At 42.1% G+C, this 15106-nt stretch overlaps 12 non-coding genes across 12 annotated transcripts; all 12 read left to right on the top strand.

Moving 5' to 3' along the window:
* The first annotated feature begins 403 nt into the window (after positions 1–403).
* On the top strand, positions 404–488 carry TRNAR-UCU (transfer RNA arginine (anticodon UCU)). The gene is given in 2 exon segments: positions 404–440; positions 453–488. It is a non-coding gene; the product is annotated as a tRNA-Arg (tRNA).
* A 1115-nt stretch (positions 489–1603) lies between these two features.
* On the top strand, positions 1604–1688 carry TRNAR-UCU (transfer RNA arginine (anticodon UCU)). Its single transcript is given in 2 exon segments — positions 1604–1640; positions 1653–1688. It is a non-coding gene; the product is annotated as a tRNA-Arg (tRNA).
* Positions 1689–2803: 1115 nt separating this feature from the next.
* Positions 2804–2888, top strand: TRNAR-UCU (transfer RNA arginine (anticodon UCU)). Its single transcript is given in 2 exon segments — positions 2804–2840; positions 2853–2888. It is a non-coding gene; the product is annotated as a tRNA-Arg (tRNA).
* A 1115-nt stretch (positions 2889–4003) lies between these two features.
* TRNAR-UCU (transfer RNA arginine (anticodon UCU)) lies at positions 4004–4088 on the top strand. The gene is given in 2 exon segments: positions 4004–4040; positions 4053–4088. It is a non-coding gene; the product is annotated as a tRNA-Arg (tRNA).
* Positions 4089–5203: 1115 nt separating this feature from the next.
* TRNAR-UCU (transfer RNA arginine (anticodon UCU)) lies at positions 5204–5288 on the top strand. The gene is given in 2 exon segments: positions 5204–5240; positions 5253–5288. It is a non-coding gene; the product is annotated as a tRNA-Arg (tRNA).
* A 1115-nt stretch (positions 5289–6403) lies between these two features.
* On the top strand, positions 6404–6488 carry TRNAR-UCU (transfer RNA arginine (anticodon UCU)). Its single transcript is given in 2 exon segments — positions 6404–6440; positions 6453–6488. It is a non-coding gene; the product is annotated as a tRNA-Arg (tRNA).
* Positions 6489–7603: 1115 nt separating this feature from the next.
* Positions 7604–7688, top strand: TRNAR-UCU (transfer RNA arginine (anticodon UCU)). The gene is given in 2 exon segments: positions 7604–7640; positions 7653–7688. It is a non-coding gene; the product is annotated as a tRNA-Arg (tRNA).
* Positions 7689–8803: 1115 nt separating this feature from the next.
* Positions 8804–8888, top strand: TRNAR-UCU (transfer RNA arginine (anticodon UCU)). The gene is given in 2 exon segments: positions 8804–8840; positions 8853–8888. It is a non-coding gene; the product is annotated as a tRNA-Arg (tRNA).
* A 3554-nt stretch (positions 8889–12442) lies between these two features.
* Positions 12443–12527, top strand: TRNAR-UCU (transfer RNA arginine (anticodon UCU)). The gene is given in 2 exon segments: positions 12443–12479; positions 12492–12527. It is a non-coding gene; the product is annotated as a tRNA-Arg (tRNA).
* Positions 12528–12948: 421 nt separating this feature from the next.
* On the top strand, positions 12949–13033 carry TRNAR-UCU (transfer RNA arginine (anticodon UCU)). The gene is given in 2 exon segments: positions 12949–12985; positions 12998–13033. It is a non-coding gene; the product is annotated as a tRNA-Arg (tRNA).
* A 421-nt stretch (positions 13034–13454) lies between these two features.
* On the top strand, positions 13455–13539 carry TRNAR-UCU (transfer RNA arginine (anticodon UCU)). The gene is given in 2 exon segments: positions 13455–13491; positions 13504–13539. It is a non-coding gene; the product is annotated as a tRNA-Arg (tRNA).
* A 1128-nt stretch (positions 13540–14667) lies between these two features.
* Positions 14668–14752, top strand: TRNAR-UCU (transfer RNA arginine (anticodon UCU)). The gene is given in 2 exon segments: positions 14668–14704; positions 14717–14752. It is a non-coding gene; the product is annotated as a tRNA-Arg (tRNA).
* The last annotated feature ends 354 nt before the right edge of the window (positions 14753–15106 follow it).

The following is a 15106-nucleotide window of genomic DNA, read 5'->3' as shown; positions in this document are numbered from 1 at the left end:
CTGTCCTCTGGGATTTTCCCATGGACTATCCCATCCTCTCAGATTCCCTACACCAATCTATATGGCTATTTCCCTGTCTGTATGCTTCAGGTGATCCCTGCAAACTCATCTATTCAGGATAGTCTTTCCTGCCATCACCTAATTGCTGAGCTCTTCCTTTCTCCAACAACTAATCAACGGTACAAATATTTCTACTTAACATGACCTCCGGTTCCCACTTAAATATCAAAAGATATTGCACTAAGGCACATGCCCAAGCAGGTAAATTTAAATCTTAAACTGTATCTGGACCAGATCTTGAGCTCATCCCTATTATTTAGCAGTGACCATTATTCAATTGTGTTTATTTGATACGACTTGAATAGTTCCTCAGGCAAGTTCCTCTAACAAAGTCTTCAGAGAGGGCTCTGTGGCGCAATGGATAGCGCATTGGATTTCTAGTTGATGAAGTAATTCAAAGGTTGTGGGTTCGAGTCCCACCAGAGTCGGTTTTATATAGTCATTCTTCATAGTGATGCTGCTCTAATGCTTTATAAAGTAATGGATTACATTCATAAGGGAGCTTTATTGACGTGGATTTGCTGCACAAGTTAACGATAGAGCCTACTGTTTTAGGCTTCTCTTGAGAGTTGATATCAGCAAAATTGGAAGTACCCTGTGAAATTCAGAGCAAAGAGAGGGAATGGTAAGCTAACCTGCATTATATTGTTCCCTTCCCTCATGCCCGGTGCAAGCTGTAATTCTTTATGTACCCTTTTGTCAGCCCCACAACTATTTACTGTCTAAATCTCGCTACCTTCCCCACAATAAGAATTCCAAAGAATGCCCCATTTTTACCAATGACACCACCAAACTTTCACTTCACTCCCGTGATATCTCTCGACTATTGCAACTCCTTACTCTATGGCCTGCCTCTAAACAGACCATTCCCCCTTCAGTCTATCTGATTCGCTACTGCCAGTTGTATCCCCCTTACCAACCATTTACTAGTAGAGGTGTCAGCCACCCGATCTCTGCCAATCTCTCCTTGGCTTCCGTTCTCCCAACAAATCAAATTCAAAATACTAAGGGCATAAAAAGCTTCCCACAACTCTGCCTCTAGCTACATCATTAACCTTATCATATAGTATCAAATAAACCACCCTGTTCTCTGCTTCCAAGAACTCCTGTTTGCTAGCTCCCTCAACACTTCATCCCATGCTGTCCTCTGGGATTTTCCCATGGACTATCCCATCCTCTCAGATTCCCTCCACCAATCTATATGGCTATTTCCCTGTCTGTATGCTTCAGGTGATCCCTGCAAACTCATCTATTCAGGATAGTCTTTCCTGCCATCACCTAATTGCTGAGCTCTTCCTTTTTCCAACAACTAATCAACGGTACAAATATTTCTACTTAACATGACCTCCGGTTCCCACTTAAATATCAAAAGATATTGCACTAAGGCACATGCCCAAGCAGGTAAATTTAAATCTTAAACTGTATCTGGACCAGATCTTGAGCTCATCCCTATTATTTAGCAGTGACCATTATTCAATTGTGTTTATTTGTTACGACTTGAATAGTTCCTCAGGCAAGTTCCTCTAACAAAGTCTTCAGAGAGGGCTCTGTGGCGCAATGGATAGCGCATTGGACTTCTAGTTGATGAAGTAATTCAAAGGTTGTGGGTTCGAGTCCCACCAGAGTCGGTTTTATATAGTCATTCTTCATAGTGATGCTGCTCTAATGCTTTATAAAGTAATGGATTACATTCATAAGGGAGCTTTATTGACGTGGATTTGCTGCACAAGTTAACGATAGAGCCTAGTGTTTTAGGCTTCTCTTGAGAGTTGATATCAGCAAAATTGGAAGTACCCTGTGAAATTCAGAGCAAAGAGAGGGAATGGTAAGCTAACCTGCGTTATATTGTTCCCTTCCCTCATGCCCGGTGCAAGCTGTAATTATTTATGTACCCTTTTGTCAGCCCCACAACTATTTACTGTCTAAATCTCGCTACCTTCCCCACAATAAGAATTCCAAAGAATGCCCCATTTTTACCAATGACACCACCAAACTTTCACTTCACTCCCGTGATATCTCTCGACTATTGCAACTCCTTACTCTATGGCCTGCCTCTAAACAGACCATTCCCCCTTCAGTCTATCTGATTCGCTACTGCCAGTTGTATCCCCCTTACCAACCATTTACTAGTAGAGGTGTCAGCCACCCGATCTCTGCCAATCTCTCCTTGGCTTCCGTTCTCCCAACAAATCAAATTCAAAATACTAAGGGCATAAAAAGCTTCCCACAACTCTGCCTCTAGCTACATCATTAACCTTATCATATAGTATCAAATAAACCACCCTGTTCTCTGCTTCCAAGAACTCCTGTTTGCTAGCTCCCTCAACACTTCATCCCATGCTGTCCTCTGGGATTTTCCCATGGACTATCCCATCCTCTCAGATTCCCTACACCAATCTATATGGCTATTTCCCTGTCTGTATGCTTCAGGTGATCCCTGCAAACTCATCTATTCAGGATAGTCTTTCCTGCCATCACCTAATTGCTGAGCTCTTCCTTTCTCCAACAACTAATCAACGGTACAAATATTTCTACTTAACATGACCTCCGGTTCCCACTTAAATATCAAAAGATATTGCACTAAGGCACATGCCCAAGCAGGTAAATTTAAATCTTAAACTGTATCTGGACCAGATCTTGAGCTCATCCCTATTATTTAGCAGTGACCATTATTCAATTGTGTTTATTTGTTACGACTTGAATAGTTCCTCAGGCAAGTTCCTCTAACAAAGTCTTCAGAGAGGGCTCTGTGGCGCAATGGATAGCGCATTGGACTTCTAGTTGATGAAGTAATTCAAAGGTTGTGGGTTCGAGTCCCACCAGAGTCGGTTTTATATAGTCATTCTTCATAGTGATGCTGCTCTAATGCTTTATAAAGTAATGGATTACATTCATAAGGGAGCTTTATTGACGTGGATTTGCTGCACAAGTTAACGATAGAGCCTAGTGTTTTAGGCTTCTCTTGAGAGTTGATATCAGCAAAATTGGAAGTACCCTGTGAAATTCAGAGCAAAGAGAGGGAATGGTAAGCTAACCTGCGTTATATTGTTCCCTTCCCTCATGCCCGGTGCAAGCTGTAATTATTTATGTACCCTTTTGTCAGCCCCACAACTATTTACTGTCTAAATCTCGCTACCTTCCCCACAATAAGAATTCCAAAGAATGCCCCATTTTTACCAATGACACCACCAAACTTTCACTTCACTCCCGTGATATCTCTCGACTATTGCAACTCCTTACTCTATGGCCTGCCTCTAAACAGACCATTCCCCCTTCAGTCTATCTGATTCGCTACTGCCAGTTGTATCCCCCTTACCAACCATTTACTAGTAGAGGTGTCAGCCACCCGATCTCTGCCAATCTCTCCTTGGCTTCCGTTCTCCCAACAAATCAAATTCAAAATACTAAGGGCATAAAAAGCTTCCCACAACTCTGCCTCTAGCTACATCATTAACCTTATCATATAGTATCAAATAAACCACCCTGTTCTCTGCTTCCAAGAACTCCTGTTTGCTAGCTCCCTCAACACTTCATCCCATGCTGTCCTCTGGGATTTTCCCATGGACTATCCCATCCTCTCAGATTCCCTCCACCAATCTATATGGCTATTTCCCTGTCTGTATGCTTCAGGTGATCCCTGCAAACTCATCTATTCAGGATAGTCTTTCCTGCCATCACCTAATTGCTGAGCTCTTCCTTTCTCCAACAACTAATCAACGGTACAAATATTTCTACTTAACATGACCTCCGGTTCCCACTTAAATATCAAAAGATATTGCACTAAGGCACATGCCCAAGCAGGTAAATTTAAATCTTAAACTGTATCTGGACCAGATCTTGAGCTCATCCCTATTATTTAGCAGTGACCATTATTCAATTGTGTTTATTTGTTACGACTTGAATAGTTCCTCAGGCAAGTTCCTCTAACAAAGTCTTCAGAGAGGGCTCTGTGGCGCAATGGATAGCGCATTGGACTTCTAGTTGGTGTAGTAATTCAAAGGTTGTGGGTTCGAGTCCCACCAGAGTCGGTTTTATATAGTCATTCTTCATAGTGATGCTGCTCTAATGCTTTATAAAGTAATGGATTACATTCATAAGGGAGCTTTATTGACGTGGATTTGCTGCACAAGTTAACGATAGAGCCTAGTGGTTTAGGCTTCTCTTGAGAGTTGATATCAGCAAAATTGGAAGTACCCTGTGCAATTCAGAGCAAAGAGAGGGAATGGTAAGCTAACCTGCGTTATATTGTTCCCTTCCCTCATGCCCGGTGCAAGCTGTAATTCTTTATGTACCCTTTTGTCAGCCCCACAACTATTTACTGTCTAAATCTCGCTACCTTCACCACAATAAGAATTCCAAAGAATGCCCCATTTTTACCAATGACACCACCAAACTTTCACTTCACTCCCGTGATATCTCTCGACTATTGCAACTCCTTACTCTATGGTCTGCCTCTAAACAGACCATTCCCCCTTCAGTCTATCTGATTCGCTACTGCCAGTTGTATCCCCCTTACCAACCATTTACTAGTAGAGGTGTCAGCCACCCGATCTCTGCCAATCTCTCCTTGGTTTACGTTCTCCCAACAAATCAAATTCAAAATACTAAGGGCATAAAAAGCTTCCCCCAACTCTGCCTCTAGCTACATCATTAACCTTATCATATAGTATCAAATAAACCACCTTGTTCTCTGCTTCCAAGAACTCCTGTTTGCTAGCTCCCTCAACACTTCATCCCATGCTGTCCTCTGGGATTTTCCCATGGACTATCCCATCCTCTCAGATTCCCTACACCAATCTATATGGCTATTTCCCTGTCTGTATGCTTCAGGTGATCCCTGCAAACTCATCTATTCAGGATAGTCTTTCCTGCCATCACCTAATTGCTGAGCTCTTCCTTTCTCCAACAACTAATCAACGGTACAAATATTTCTACTTAACATGACCTCCGGTTCCCACTTAAATATCAAAAGATATTGCACGAAGGCACATGCCCAAGCAGGTAAATTTAAATCTTAAACTGTATCTGGACCAGATCTTGAGCTCATCCCTATTATTTAGCAGTGACCATTATTCAATTGTGTTTATTTGATACGACTTGAATAGTTCCTCAGGCAAGTTCCTCTAACAAAGTCTTCAGAGAGGGCTCTGTGGCGCAATGGATAGCGCATTGGACTTCTAGTTGATGAAGTAATTCAAAGGTTGTGGGTTCGAGTCCCACCAGAGTCGGTTTTATATAGTCATTCTTCATAGTGATGCTGCTCTAATGCTTTATAAAGTAATGGATTACATTCATAAGGGAGCTTTATTGACGTGGATTTGCTGCACAAGTTAACGATAGAGCCTAGTGTTTTAGGCTTCTCTTGAGAGTTGATATCAGCAAAATTGGAAGTACCCTGTGAAATTCAGAGCAAAGAGAGGGAATGGTAAGCTAACCTGCGTTATATTGTTCCCTTCCCTCATGCCCGGTGCAAGCTGTAATTATTTATGTACCCTTTTGTCAGCCCCACAACTATTTACTGTCTAAATCTCGCTACCTTCCCCACAATAAGAATTCCAAAGAATGCCCCATTTTTACCAATGACACCACCAAACTTTCACTTCACTCCCGTGATATCTCTCGACTATTGCAACTCCTTACTCTATGGCCTGCCTCTAAACAGACCATTCCCCCTTCAGTCTATCTGATTCGCTACTGCCAGTTGTATCCCCCTTACCAACCATTTACTAGTAGAGGTGTCAGCCACCCGATCTCTGCCAATCTCTCCTTGGCTTCCGTTCTCCCAACAAATCAAATTCAAAATACTAAGGGCATAAAAAGCTTCCCACAACTCTGCCTCTAGCTACATCATTAACCTTATCATATAGTATCAAATAAACCACCCTGTTCTCTGCTTCCAAGAACTCCTGTTTGCTAGCTCCCTCAACACTTCATCCCATGCTGTCCTCTGGGATTTTCCCATGGACTATCCCATCCTCTCAGATTCCCTCCACCAATCTATATGGCTATTTCCCTGTCTGTATGCTTCAGGTGATCCCTGCAAACTCATCTATTCAGGATAGTCTTTCCTGCCATCACCTAATTGCTGAGCTCTTCCTTTCTCCAACAACTAATCAACGGTACAAATATTTCTACTTAACATGACCTCCGGTTCCCACTTAAATATCAAAAGATATTGCACTAAGGCACATGCCCAAGCAGGTAAATTTAAATCTTAAACTGTATCTGGACCAGATCTTGAGCTCATCCCTATTATTTAGCAGTGACCATTATTCAATTGTGTTTATTTGTTACGACTTGAATAGTTCCTCAGGCAAGTTCCTCTAACAAAGTCTTCAGAGAGGGCTCTGTGGCGCAATGGATAGCGCATTGGACTTCTAGTTGGTGTAGCAATTCAAAGGTTGTGGGTTCGAGTCCCACCAGAGTCGGTTTTATATAGTCATTCTTCATAGTGATGCTGCTCTAATGCTTTATAAAGTAATGGATTACATTCATAAGGGAGCTTTATTGACGTGGATTTGCTGCACAAGTTAACGATAGAGCCTAGTGGTTTAGGCTTCTCTTGAGAGTTGATATCAGCAAAATTGGAAGTACCCTGTGCAATTCAGAGCAAAGAGAGGGAATGGTAAGCTAACCTGCGTTATATTGTTCCCTTCCCTCATGCCCGGTGCAAGCTGTAATTCTTTATGTACCCTTTTGTCAGCCCCACAACTATTTACTGTCTAAATCTCGCTACCTTCACCACAATAAGAATTCCAAAGAATGCCCCATTTTTACCAATGACACCACCAAACTTTCACTTCACTCCCGTGATATCTCTCGACTATTGCAACTCCTTACTCTATGGCCTGCCTCTAAACAGACCATTCCCCCTTCAGTCTATCTGATTCGCTACTGCCAGTTGTATCCCCCTTACCAACCATTTACTAGTAGAGGTGTCAGCCACCCGATCTCTGCCAATCTCTCCTTGGTTTCCGTTCTCCCAACAAATCAAATTCAAAATACTAAGGGCATAAAAAGCTTCCCCCAACTCTGCCTCTAGGTACATCATTAACCTTATCATATAGTATCAAATAAACCACCCTGTTCTCTGCTTCCAAGAACTCCTGTTTGCTAGCTCCCTCAACACTTCATCCCATGCTGTCCTCTGGGATTTTCCCATGGACTATCCCATCCTCTCAGATTCCCTACACCAATCTATATGGCTATTTCCCTGTCTGTATGCTTCAGGTGATCCCTGCAAACTCATCTATTCAGGATAGTCTTTCCTGCCATCACCTAATTGCTGAGCTCTTCCTTTCTCCAACAACTAATCAACGGTACAAATATTTCTACTTAACATGACCTCCGGTTCCCACTTAAATATCAAAAGATATTGCACTAAGGCACATGCCCAAGCAGGTAAATTTAAATCTTAAACTGTATCTGGACCAGATCTTGAGCTCATCCCTATTATTTAGCAGTGACCATTATTCAATTGTGTTTATTTGTTACGACTTGAATAGTTCCTCAGGCAAGTTCCTCTAACAAAGTCTTCAGAGAGGGCTCTGTGGCGCAATGGTTAGCGCATTGGACTTCTAGTTGGTGTAGCAATTCAAAGGTTGTGGGTTCGAGTCCCACCAGAGTCGGTTTTATATAGTCATTCTTCATAGTGATGCTGCTCTAATGCTTTATAAAGTAATGGATTACATTCATAAGGGAGCTTTATTGACGTGGATTTGCTGCACAAGTTAACGATAGAGCCTAGTGGTTTAGGCTTCTCTTGAGAGTTGATATCAGCAAAATTGGAAGTACCCTGTGCAATTCAGAGCAAAGAGAGGGAATGGTAAGCTAACCTGCGTTATATTGTTCCCTTCCCTCATGCCCGGTGCAAGCTGTAATTCTTTATGTACCCTTTTGTCAGCCCCACAACTATTTACTGTCTAAATCTCGCTACCTTCACCACAATAAGAATTCCAAAGAATGCCCCATTTTTACCAATGACACCACCAAACTTTCACTTCACTCCCGTGATATCTCTCGACTATTGCAACTCCTTACTCTATGGCCTGCCTCTAAACAGACCATTCCCCCTTCAGTCTATCTGATTCGCTACTGCCAGTTGTATCCCCCTTACCAACCATTTACTAGTAGAGGTGTCAGCCACCCGATCTCTGCCAATCTCTCCTTGGTTTCCGTTCTCCCAACAAATCAAATTCAAAATACTAAGGGCATAAAAAGCTTCCCCCAACTCTGCCTCTAGCTACATCATTAACCTTATCATATAGTATCAAATAAACCACCCTGTTCTCTGCTTCCAAGAACTCCTGTTTGCTAGCTCCCTCAACACTTCATCCCATGCTGTCCTCTGGGATTTTCCCATGGACTATCCCATCCTCTCAGATTCCCTACACCAATCTATATGGCTATTTCCCTGTCTGTATGCTTCAGGTGATCCCTGCAAACTCATCTATTCAGGATAGTCTTTCCTGCCATCACCTAATTGCTGAGCTCTTCCTTTCTCCAACAACTAATCAACGGTACAAATATTTCTACTTAACATGACCTCCGGTTCCCACTTAAATATCAAAAGATATTGCACTAAGGCACATGCCCAAGCAGGTAAATTTAAATCTTAAACTGTATCTGGACCAGATCTTGAGCTCATCCCTATTATTTAGCAGTGACCATTATTCAATTGTGTTTATTTGTTACGACTTGAATAGTTCCTCAGGCAAGTTCCTCTAACAAAGTCTTCAGAGAGGGCTCTGTGGCGCAATGGATAGCGCATTGGACTTCTAGTTGGTGTAGTAATTCAAAGGTTGTGGGTTCGAGTCCCACCAGAGTCGGTTTTATATAGTCATTCTTCATAGTGATGCTGCTCTAATGCTTTATAAAGTAATGGATTACATTCATAAGGGAGCTTTATTGACGTGGATTTGCTGCACAAGTTAACGATAGAGCCTACTGTTTTAGGCTTCTCTTGAGAGTTGATATCAGCAAAATTGGAAGTACCCTGTGCAATTCAGAGCAAAGAGAGGGAATGGTAAGCTAACCTGCGTTATATTGTTCCCTTCCCTCATGCCCGGTGCAAGCTGTAATTCTTTATGTACCCTTTTGTCAGCCCCACAACTATTTACTGTCTAAATCTCGCTACCTTCACCACAATAAGAATTCCAAAGTATGCCCCATTTTTACCAATGACACCACCAAACTTTCACTTCACTCCCGTGATATCTCTCGACTATTGCAACTCCTTACTCTATGGCCTGCCTCTAAACAGACCATTCCCCCTTCAGTCTATCTGATTCGCTACTGCCAGTTGTATCCCCCTTACCAACCATTTACTAGTAGAGGTGTCAGCCACCCGATCTCTGCCAATCTCTGCTTGGTTTCCGTTCTCCCAACAAATCAAATTCAAAATACTAAGGGCATAAAAAGCTTCCCCCAACTCTGCCTCTAGCTACATCATTAACCTTATCATATAGTATCAAATAAACCACCCTGTTCTCTGCTTCCAAGAACTCCTGTTTGCTAGCTCCCTCAACACTTCATCCCATGCTGTCCTCTGGGATTTTCCCATGGACTATCCCATCCTCTCAGATTCCCTACACCAATCTATATGGCTATTTCCCTGTCTTTATGCTTCAGGTGATCCCTGCAAACTCATCTATTCAGGATAGTCTTTCCTGCCATCACCTAATTGCTGAGCTCTTCCTTTCTCCAACAACTAATCAACGGTACAAATATTTCTACTTAACATGACCTCCGGTTCCCACTTAAATATCAAAAGATATTGCACTAAGGCACATGCCCAAGCAGGTAAATTTAAATCTTAAACTGTATCTGGACCAGATCTTGAGCTCATCCCTATTATTTAGCAGTGACCATTATTCAATTGTGTTTATTTGTTACGACTTGAATAGTTCCTCAGGCAAGTTCCTCTAACAAAGTCTTCAGAGAGGGCTCTGTGGCGCAATGGATAGCGCATTGGACTTTTAGTTGATGAAGTAATTCAAAGGTTGTGGGTTCGAGTCCCACCAGAGTCGGTTTTATATAGTCATTCTTCATAGTGATGCTGCTCTAATGCTTTATAAAGTAATGGATTACATTCATAAGGGAGCTTTATTGACGTGGATTTGCTGCACAAGTTAACGATAGAGCCTAGTGTTTTAGGCTTCTCTTGAGAGTTGATATCAGCAAAATTGGAAGTACCCTGTGAAATTCAGAGCAAAGAGAGGGAATGGTAAGCTAACCTGCGTTATATTGTTCCCTTCCCTCATGCCCGGTGCAAGCTGTAATTCTTTATGTACCCTTTTGTCAGCCCCACAACTATTTACTGTCTAAATCTCGCTACCTTCCCCACAATAAGAATTCCAAAGAATGCCCCATTTTTACCAATGACACCACCAAACTTCCACTTCACTCCCGTGATATCTCTCGACTATTGCAACTCCTTACTCTATGGCCTGCCTCTAAACAGACCATTCCCCCTTCAGTCTATCTGATTCGCTACTGCCAGTTGTATCCCCCTTACCAACCATTTACTAGTAGAGGTGTCAGCCACCCGATCTCTGCCAATCTCTCCTTGGCTTCCGTTCTCCCAACAAATCAAATTCAAAATACTAAGGGCATAAAAAGCTTCCCACAACTCTGCCTCTAGCTACATCATTAACCTTATCATATAGTATCAAATAAACCACCCTGTTCTCTGCTTCCAAGAACTCCTGTTCGCTAGCTCCCTCAACACTTCATCCCATGCTGTCCTCTGGGATTTTCCCATGGACTATCCCATCCTCTCAGATTCCCTACACCAATCTATATGGCTATTTCCCTGTCTGTATGCTTCAGGTGATCCCTGCAAACTCATCTATTCAGGATAGTCTTTCCTGCCATCACCTAATTGCTGAGCTCTTCCTTTCTCCAACAACTAATCAACGGTACAAATATTTCTACTTAACATGACCTCCGGTTCCCACTTAAATATCAAAAGATATTGCACTAAGGCACATGCCCAAGCAGGTAAATTTAAATCTTAAACTGTATCTGGACCAGATCTTGAGCTCATCCCTATTATTTAGCAGTGACCATTATTCAATTGTGTTTATTTGTTATGACTTGAATAGTTCCTCAGGCAAGTTCCTCTAACAAAGTCTTCAGAGAGGGCTCTGTGGTCAATGGATAGCGCTTTGGACTTCTAAGTTGGTGTAGTAATTCAAAGGTTGTGGGTTCGAGTCCCACCAGAGTCGGTTTTATATAGTCATTCTTCATAGTGATGCTGCTCTAATGCTTTATAAAGTAATGGATTACATTCATAAGGGAGCTTTATTGACGTCGATTTGCTGCACAAGTTAACGATAAAGCCTAGTGGTTTAGGCTTCTCTTGAGAGTTGATATCAGCAAAATTGGAAGTACCCTGTGCAATTCAGAGCAAAGAGAGGGAATGGTAAGCTAACCTGCGTTATATTGTTCCCTTCCCTCATGCCCGGTGCAAGCTGTAATTCTTTATGTACCCTTTTGTCAGCCCCACAACTATTTACTGTCTAAATCTCGCTACCTTCCCCACAATAAGAATTCCAAAGAATGCCCCATTTTTACCAATGACACCACCAAACTTCCACTTCACTCCCGTGATATCTCTCGACTATTGCAACTCCTTACTCTATGGCCTGCCTCTAAACAGACCATTCCCCCTTCAGTCTATCTGATTCGCTACTGCCAGTTGTATCCCCCTTACCAACCATTTACTAGTAGAGGTGTCAGCCACCCGATCTCTGCCAATCTCTCCTTGGCTTCCGTTCTCCCAACAAATCAAATTCAAAATACTAAGGGCATAAAAAGCTTCCCACAACTCTGCCTCTAGCTATATCATTAACCTTATCATATAGTATCAAATAAACCACCCTGTTCTCTGCTTCCAAGAACTCCTGTTCGCTAGCTCCCTCAACACTTCATCCCATGCTGTCCTCTGGGATTTTCCCATGGACTATCCCATCCTCTCAGATTCCCTACACCAATCTATATGGCTATTTCCCTGTCTGTATGCTTCAGGTGATCCCTGCAAACTCATCTATTCAGGATAGTCTTTCCTGCCATCACCTAATTGCTGAGCTCTTCCTTTCTCCAACAACTAATCAACGGTACAAATATTTCTACTTAACATGACCTCCGGTTCCCACTTAAATATCAAAAGATATTGCACTAAGGCACATGCCCAAGCAGGTAAATTTAAATCTTAAACTGTATCTGGACCAGATCTTGAGCTCATCCCTATTATTTAGCAGTGACCATTATTCAATTGTGTTTATTTGTTACGACTTGAATAGTTCCTCAGGCAAGTTCCTCAGGCAAGTTCCTCAGGCAAGTTCCTCAGGCAAGTTCCTCTAACAAAGTCTTCAGAGAGGGCTCTGTGGCGCAATGGATAGCGCATTGGACTTCTAGTTGGTGTAGTAATTCAAAGGTTGTGGGTTCGAGTCCCACCAGAGTCGGTTTTATATAGTCATTCTTCATAGTGATGCTGCTCTAATGCTTTATAAAGTAATGGATTACATTCATAAGGGAGCTTTATTGACGTGGATTTGCTGCACAAGTTAACGATAGAGCCTAGTGGTTTAGGCTTCTCTTGAGAGTTGATATCAGCAAAATTGGAAGTACCCTGTGCAATTCAGAGCAAAGAGAGGGAATGGTACAAATATTTCTACTTAACATGACCTCCGGTTCCCACTTAAATATCAAAAGATATTGCACTAAGGCACATGCCCAAGCAGGTAAATTTAAATCTTAAACTGTATCTGGACCAGATCTTGAGCTCATCCCTATTATTTAGCAGTGACCATTATTCAATTGTGTTTATTTGTTACGACTTGAATAGTTCCTCAGGCAAGTTCCTCTAACAAAGTCTTCAGAGAGGGCTCTGTGGCGCAATGGATAGCGCATTGGACTTCTAGTTGGTGTAGTAATTCAAAGGTTGTGGGTTCGAGTCCCACCAGAGTCGGTTTTATATAGTCATTCTTCATAGTGATGCTGCTCTAATGCTTTATAAAGTAATGGATTACATTCATAAGGGAGCTTTATTGACGTGGATTTGCTGCACAAGTTAACGATAGAGCCTAGTGGTTTAGGCTTCTCTTGAGAGTTGATATCAGCAAAATTGGAAGTACCCTGTGCAATTCAGAGCAAAGAGAGGGAATGGTACAAATATTTCTACTTAACATGACCTCCGGTTCCCACTTAAATATCAAAAGATATTGCACTAAGGCACATGCCCAAGCAGGTAAATTTAAATCTTAAACTGTATCTGGACCAGATCTTGAGCTCATCCCTATTATTTAGCAGTGACCATTATTCAATTGTGTTTATTTGTTATGACTTGAATAGTTCCTCAGGCAAGTTCCTCTAACAAAGTCTGCAGAGAGGGCTCTGTGGCGCAATGGATAGCGCATTGGACTTCTAGTTGGTGTAGTAATTCAAAGGTTGTGGGTTCGAGTCCCACCAGAGTCGGTTTTATATAGTCATTCTTCATAGTGATGCTGCTCTAATGCTTTATAAAGTAATGGATTACATTCATAAGGGAGCTTTATTGACGTGGATTTGCTGCACAAGTTAACGATAGAGCCTAGTGGTTTAGGCTTCTCTTGAGAGTTGATATCAGCAAAATTGGAAGTACCCTGTGCAATTCAGAGCAAAGAGAGGGAATGGTAAGCTAACCTGCGTTATATTGTTCCCTTCCCTCATGCCCGGTGCAAGCTGTAATTCTTTATGTACCCTTTTGTCAGCCCCACAACTATTTACTGTCTAAATCTCGCTACCTTCCCCACAATAAGAATTCCAAAGAATGCCCCATTTTTACCAATGACACCACCAAACTTCCACTTCACTCCCGTGATATCTCTCGACTATTGCAACTCCTTACTCTATGGCCTGCCTCTAAACAGACCATTCCCCCTTCAGTCTATCTGATTCGCTACTGCCAGTTGTATCCCCCTTACCAACCATTTACTAGTAGAGGTGTCAGCCACCCGATCTCTGCCAATCTCTCCTTGGCTTCCGTTCTCCCAACAAATCAAATTCAAAATACTAAGGGCATAAAAAGCTTCCCACAACTCTGCCTCTAGCTACATCATTAACCTTATCATATAGTATCAAATAAACCACCCTGTTCTCTGCTTCCAAGAACTCCTGTTCGCTAGCTCCCTCAACACTTCATCCCATGCTGTCCTCTGGGATTTTCCCATGGACTATCCCATCCTCTCAGATTCCCTACACCAATCTATATGGCTATTTCCCTGTCTGTATGCTTCAGGTGATCCCTGCAAACTCATCTATTCAGGATAGTCTTTCCTGCCATCACCTAATTGCTGAGCTCTTCCTTTCTCCAACAACTAACCAACGGTACAAATATTTCTACTTAACATGACCTCCGGTTCCCACTTAAATATCAAAAGATATTGCACTAAGGCACATGCCCAAGCAGGTAAATTTAAATCTTAAACTGTATCTGGACCAGATCTTGAGCTCATCCCTATTATTTAGCAGTGACCATTATTCAATTGTGTTTATTTGTTACGACTTGAATAGTTCCTCAGGCAAGTTCCTCAGGCAAGTTCCTCTAACAAAGTCTTCAGAGAGGGCTCTGTGGCGCAATGGTTAGCGCATTGGACTTCTAGTTGGTGTAGTAATTCAAAGGTTGTGGGTTCGAGTCCCACCAGAGTTGGTTTTATATAGTCATTCTTCATAGTGATGCTGCTCTAATGCTTTATAAAGTAATGGATTACATTCATAAGGGAGCTTTATTGACGTGGATTTGCTGCACAAGTTAACGATAGAGCCTAGTGGTTTAGGCTTCTCTTGAGAGTTGATATCAGCAAAATTGGAAGTACCCTGTGCAATTCAGAGCAAAGAGAGGGAATGGTAAGCTAACCTGCGTTATATTGTTCCCTTCCCTCATGCCCGGTGCAAGCTGTAATTCTTTATGTACCCTTTTGTCAGCCCCACAACTATTTACTGTCTAAATCTCGCTACCTTCCCCACAATAAGAATTCCAAAGAATGCCCCATTTTTACCAATG

Source organism: Lithobates pipiens, unplaced genomic scaffold (assembly GCF_037356315.1).
Source record: "Lithobates pipiens isolate NorthernLeopardFrog02 unplaced genomic scaffold, aLitPip1_a1.2 Scaffold_13, whole genome shotgun sequence".
NCBI classification, from domain to species: Eukaryota; Metazoa; Chordata; class Amphibia; order Anura; family Ranidae; genus Lithobates; species Lithobates pipiens.
The sequence above is the reverse complement of the archived record's forward strand: the minus strand, read 5'-3'. Positions and strand labels throughout refer to the sequence as shown.